This window comes from Prosopis cineraria, unplaced genomic scaffold, assembly GCF_029017545.1.
Source record: "Prosopis cineraria cultivar Desert tree isolate PC_DT_omini unplaced genomic scaffold, ASM2901754v1 PC12, whole genome shotgun sequence".
NCBI lineage: Eukaryota > Viridiplantae > Streptophyta > Magnoliopsida > Fabales > Fabaceae > Prosopis > Prosopis cineraria.
The window spans coordinates 8,241,678-8,248,120 of record NW_026555343.1 but is presented as its reverse complement, the minus strand read 5'-3'; the positions used below and the strand labels follow the sequence as shown (position 1 = coordinate 8,248,120).

General features: G+C 35.1%; 1 pseudogene; it reads right to left on the bottom strand.

The window, feature by feature from the left end:
- Positions 1 to 700: 700 nt before the first annotated feature.
- On the bottom strand, positions 701 to 5,711 carry LOC129289048 (protein ACCELERATED CELL DEATH 6-like; annotated as a pseudogene).
- Positions 5,712 to 6,443: the final 732 nt, after the last annotated feature.

Genomic DNA, 6,443 nt, shown 5'->3' with positions numbered 1-6,443 from the left:
TCTTCAAAAGAGAAACATATATGAGCAAGGCTAATCCATCATTATGAATTAGAAAATGATAAACAATACAACCGAACTTATATAAAATATATTTATTATTTTCAAATCATAACAATAATGTGACAAAGCAAAAATAATATCCAACATATTATTTCAGCTTCATTTGTCTCTTCAAACCTTCACGAAATTGTACGCATGACACCTATGTGGGCGTGGCATCACCTGAAATAGTGAAATTTAAAGTAATAAAATAAGTATCTGTCCTTGTATTAAACATAGACCCAAATACATAGTAAAATGAATATTACTCGATTCATTTTAGCTTCTATCATAATATTAAAACTGAGCCAACCCTACCCGATTAACTTGAGATCAGCCCTATCAGATTTAGCTCATCAACTTACTCAGGGTTAACTACAGATATAACAATTTATTTACTGCAGAGGATTTGAACACAGATTTGCAGCCCGCTTCACAGCACACATTTTACGTGCCGATCTTGGATTTGAATATTAAATTGACTGGCGTATCAAAATAAAATAAACCAAACACAGGAAGACACAATGATTGCCTTGCAGGACGGTACCTTATTGAAAACGCCCTTGTCTGAATTGATACATATTTAACGGTATGTGAAATAAGAAAGAAGTCGCCGTGAGCCACAAATAATATTTTCTCAAGTTTGGTCGTCACCATCCTTTTAGATCTTCTGGCTTGGTTCATTTTCTTCACCATTCCAAATATCATTACTTCCATAAAATAAAATGAGAACAATCCGGATGAAAAAATCTGCAACTGGACGAAGAAACGGACGGCGGAAAAGTGCACGCGGTAAGTTTCCTAAGATGTGAGCAAATACGATGAAGAAAATAAAGATGGATCCAATGGTAACATCTGCAAGCACATTGTTATTACTCACAACCAACCGTATGGCGGCCATGAATGCCAGGGTTATGGTTGTTAGAGCAAAATTAACAAAATTCTTGGCAAGCCTATATGCTCCTTCTCCAAAACGACGATCACTCAGATGGACCCACAGAAGGATCATGGAACCGAGAATGGAGCTATATAAAGCGACTGTGTTGAAAGTCATGAATATTTTGAACAGTGTCTGGTCAGCCAACACTGCCATGCCTATTTCTTTGGGGACTCCATCTTCCTTTGTGTACAGCCCAGCTGGTACTGTGAAACCAGCGGCAAATATTACTGTGGCTTTCAGTGTGGCCACCAGGATGAGTGTATCTGTTGCTTTCTTCACGTCGCATTCTTTATTGTCCGACGCTTCGTGTACTCCCAACATGATTTTCTTGAGAGGCACACCGGCACTTTCTAAAATCACATCTGCTAGAAGCTGCATGGTAATTGAATCGAACCATGTATATGTCATCAATTACATGTTCATAAAGTGTATAGAATCAAAAACCTTTTATATGTAAGGAAGGAAAACATATATATTGATACCTCTTGACGTGTCATTGGATTTTTAGACTTCATCCGAACAACATCTCGAGCTCGAGCTGTCAAACCTTTGTTGTTGACAAGGCTCACCTTGGCCTTCTTGTCTCGGGAGAGAAGGATTAGATTCCAAAGACACAAATTGGCCGCAGCCAAATGCAGTGGGGTGTCTCCGTTTTGGTCTCTCTTTTTCACAGTTTCACCGAGGATCTTGGGATGTCGTAGAAGGTATTTGTAATAGCCTTAAATAATATATATATATATACTTATTTAATTAACTATATGAATATATTTTAGTTATGTTTGGGATAATTATAACAAAAAGGAGTACTAGTAGAATGGAAGTACGTATGCCTAGCAACCTGAAGGTTTCTGGTTCGAATCCCTGATGCAATAAAAGGGAATGTTATTTTGTTCAGCTTCTCCGAAATTATGAAATTACCCTTTTTCAAATATGATAAAAGCTTCCTTCTCTTCCTCGGCCATTCTAGAAAAATAGAGAGAGAGAGTGAGAGTATGAGAATATGACTGACTTAACCTTCTTATACCTCTGACCCTTTTCTTGTTTCAGTGATCGCCGACTCCTCTCCCTTTTGTGTTTGTGGTGGTGGCTAGTGCGATTGAAGTTGTAATTGCTCTAGTTCATTTGCTGCTCGATTTCTATCGTCTGTTCGGGTTGCTGTCTTTATAGTCATTCTATGTTCCGTTTCTAGCTATCTTCGTTGGGTTCAGTTGTTGCTCGATTTCTATCGTCTGTTCGGGTTGCTGCTGGCGTGAGGCTAAATCATCGGAGCTAGAGGTTCTACTCACGAGCCTTTCTTCTCTGAGCTGAACCGTAAGCATTGTGCTTTGCTGTATTGGTCTGTGCTCCCTGTTTCTGCATTTTCTCTGTATACTGTCCGTCCGTGTCGTTCTGGGCTGAGAAGTTGCAAAGTATTGATTGCTGGAAGCTGTTACTGTGAGCTTGTGTTTATGCGATTGAATTAGTCTTCTTCCATTGTTGGATATGGTGATAACGTTTAGATTATAGCTCCCCCTGTTCAACATTCAAGAACATATCTATTTCTTCTTTCTCTTAGTTCACACTGCTTAGGCTGGCTGAGTTGAGGTGAGGGAATTTGAACCTTCTATTTGTTAGTATGTTATACGTGTGAGAGAAAGCATGTGCTGTTGCTGCCATATGCGTGAAGTTACAACATTTCTTTTTATTTTGTTCTGTTGTTGTCCGTATGTGTGTCAAGAAGATGAATAAAAATAAAAAATAAAATAAAATAATGAAAATAAAATTAAGATGAAAATTTTGAGGTAGGATTAAAGAAGACTGATAATAATATGTATGTGAGTGGCATAGAATTTAGATCTTGGTTGGACTGATTCATGTTAAAGAACTTAATAAGGAAAGCTTGAAAGAGGATAGTCTTGATATATTACTTGAATATTAACTTCATGGAGATGCCTACTGAATTGCTTGAAAAAATTTTAAAGCATGAATTTTGGTGATGAATTTTAAATAATAATGGTTGATATATGCAAAATAGAAGGAAGTCTTTATAAATTAAAGAAGATTTGTTAAATTTTGTTTAATAATATTCTTATAGGATGTGCAAAAGAAGAGGATCTTGATAGAAATTGAAAAAAGAACATTTTGAGGATTTGAAACTTCAACAAGTAAGTGAATAACATTCCTTATAATTATTTATTGACAATCTTTTATTGAAATATTTCATTTTTATGAATTATATTACTTTTAGAAATTTTGAAATAGCGATAGTTACATTATGATTTGTGCATTTTCTCAAGAAATATATTTCTAATATTGATGAAGGCACCTTTGCTTATTGAATTTTAAAATTTCTTGGTTACATGATTAGTGCAAGTTTGTACATTCGTTATGATATATTGATTTGGCAAGTTTCATACATTTGAAGCAATTTATGCAAGTTTGATCTTGAGAATGAAAATTTGCATTCAAAAATAATTATTTCTTTCGCATGTTTGAATCGGGATTTCTAAGAGAACTTTATACAGAACACTGCTATTAACGGCAGTTCCGTTAGCTCGCAGCGCTCTGTGGTTAAACACTAGCTAGTTTGTTGCGTGAGTTTTATTCTCACATTGGTATTCCTGGGCTTTGTGTCCACGTTTGTTTCTTAGCTTCGGCTACATTTGGTTACTTATCCTCGTGGGCTGTGTGTCCACGTTTATTTTGTAGCTTTGGCTGCGTTTGGTTACTTACCCTCGTGGACTAGTGTGACTACGTTTATTTTCGTGGCATAAGTCACGTTTGGTTATTTACCCTTGTGGACTATGTGTCCACGTTTGTAACTTGTTCTGTTGAGTTCTCAAAATCTTAAATGTTGATTAATATGTATTTTCAAAATTTACATGATTTTGGCTAGCAAATTGTACCACTTGAGTTATATGTGAGCATATTATTTTATTCAAGTATAATAATATAAATTGTTTTCAATTTACTCTTATTTTATACACATGGTTATGACTTACATGCTTAAAAATTTTGGTAGAATTACTTTTAATTAGCTAACATTATTATTAGAGATTGTTGATTTAAATTTTAAAAATTTTAACATGGGAATGCTATTCACTGAAAAATTATTTTGGCCTCAGATTTGTTAGCTAATGTTGATCCCACCATCGACCTTAAAAGGGCAATTAACTACAGTAAGTGAACATTTTTATTGGTATTGTTGCTTTTAATGTAAATATATAATTTGTATGTCTTTTTGGTTTGAAAGAAAGAGTAGATGCTTCACATAAGTTTTTGATAAACCTTATTTTTGATCTGTATATTGGTTGCTGGCTGGAAGGAGCTATGCTCCTGATTTATACCACTGTCTATAGAAATTTTTGTTGTAGAATTCTCGGGAGATCTTAATTACAGGGAAGGTTCTGCCAAAATTTTTACAAATACGTCGACACTTTCTTATGATAATAAATTTAAAGAAGCTATTTTAATTCTCATGTGATTTGCTTAAATTTTATTTTGTTCTTTTATAAAATAGAATAAATATTCATTTTGAAGGCTTACAGGACTGTGAGAGTGATTCACACCCGTGCTGGTCACCCTCTATTTTTGGGACGTGACAGTATTTTACCACTTTGTTTCGTCCATTCATTGCTGCAATATGAAGAATATTTCGAACTTGATTATTGATCTCAAACCTAGGGTTAGTCCTCTCTACGTTAAGCAATTCTTCTCCGCCCGAACATGGCCTCTTCACAAGCAATCTGAATCGGAAGATCATTGTTTGAGTTTGATCGAAAGGCAACGAGGGTAGATTTTTTAATAAGCGCAAGAACTCCTTCCACCGTGCTGCATAATGAAGCGGAGTGTTGTGGTTTTGATCTACTACATACATTAGCTCTTGTTCTTCTTCCACTATTCTTTTTTTTTTTTTTCAATAGATCAACACGTAGAAGAAAATTAACACGTAACGATTGAGAGTGAAATAAACACTAAAGCAGCGCATTTGTTGATTAATACTGAAGCACACATAATGCAGCACCCGCATTGCATTCTGATAGGGCAGCGAAAAGAGGAGAAATTTCTTGATACCCAGAAATAAGCTGGTGTGGTGGGAGTGGAATTTCCTGCAACAGAAAACTAAGAATTTTCTCATCCCCAGACTGAACCGCAAGATATATTGGGGATTTAGTGGAGGAATTGTCCCAATAACGTGACGACTCTCTTTACTTTGCTCCTTTAAAAGTAAATCAACCCCATCAAAATGCTTGCTTAAAATAGCTTTGTGCAAAGCTGTATTGCCGTAAATGTCCTTTGACATTATAAAGTCATCTTTTTCTGTATCTCTAAATCTAGAAAGAGTCACTTTCATTACATCACGATTCATTGCTTTTGCAGCAACATGAAGGGGGGTCTCCATTCTACAGTTTGTCGTATCCAGCAGAAGATCATGATCAACAAGCAACTTTTCAATCTTCTCTCTACCAAATTCGGCAGCAACATGAAGCAACGAGTCGCCCGTGATGGTAATGGCTTGGTTTAGAATGATAGAACGAGCAAGATCATTTTCTTGACATGACAACTCTAAAATATCAAGAAAGTCATCTACATTATTGTTGTAACCACGAACGGCGTTGTATAACTCTTGATTCAGGGTATCGCTAATGCAGCTGAATTCCACATGGCCATTATCTGCTGAACAAAACTGTGTCAGCAGTTTCTTCATCCTTCCGTAGCACATATCCTTCGAGCTTGAACCACTCTCTTCCATTTGAATCTCTATCTTGCTAGAGTCGGCTCTCTAAAGGAAAGATTTAGGGAGATGGATCAAATTTCATTACCGAATCTCCGTCTGAACTACAAATACATTAACTTGTATATTCTAATAAACAGTCAGTTTTTGTAACACAGTTACTTCATGGACTGGTCCTACATACATCAATAATGGGCCCATCTTCTATCTTTCCACTCACATGCTACCATAATACCATAGCCGCTCCTTCTCATCATCTTCTTTCTTTCTTTTTGAACTCAACGTTCAATATAAGTAGATAGATTATAGAGGTTAAAGATAAATTATTGCATGAGTCAGTGTATATCATCATCATAACTCTATTTAATAAAAACATGCCATGTTATATGATAATAAATATAAATTGATTTTGTTATTAATAATAATAAAAATCAAAAGAGCCATGAAATTAAAAAAAAACCGTTTTATAAATAATGGCACATCAAATTTTATTTGAACAAATTGATACAATATGAAATATTTTTGTTGAATAGAATATGAATGATGTGGTGTTTCAGAAAAATGAAAACAAAGAGAGAGCACAGTGAACTGCATAAAAGCATTGTTGTATTTCTTGATATTTTCCACGTATAGTGTAGGTCTATATATAGAAAACTTTAGCCAATACAAATGTGACAAGTGTAAAGCTAGGAATATTCTAGAAATAAACTAAGCTAGACTATCACATAACTTCCTTGCCGTTGATTTTAT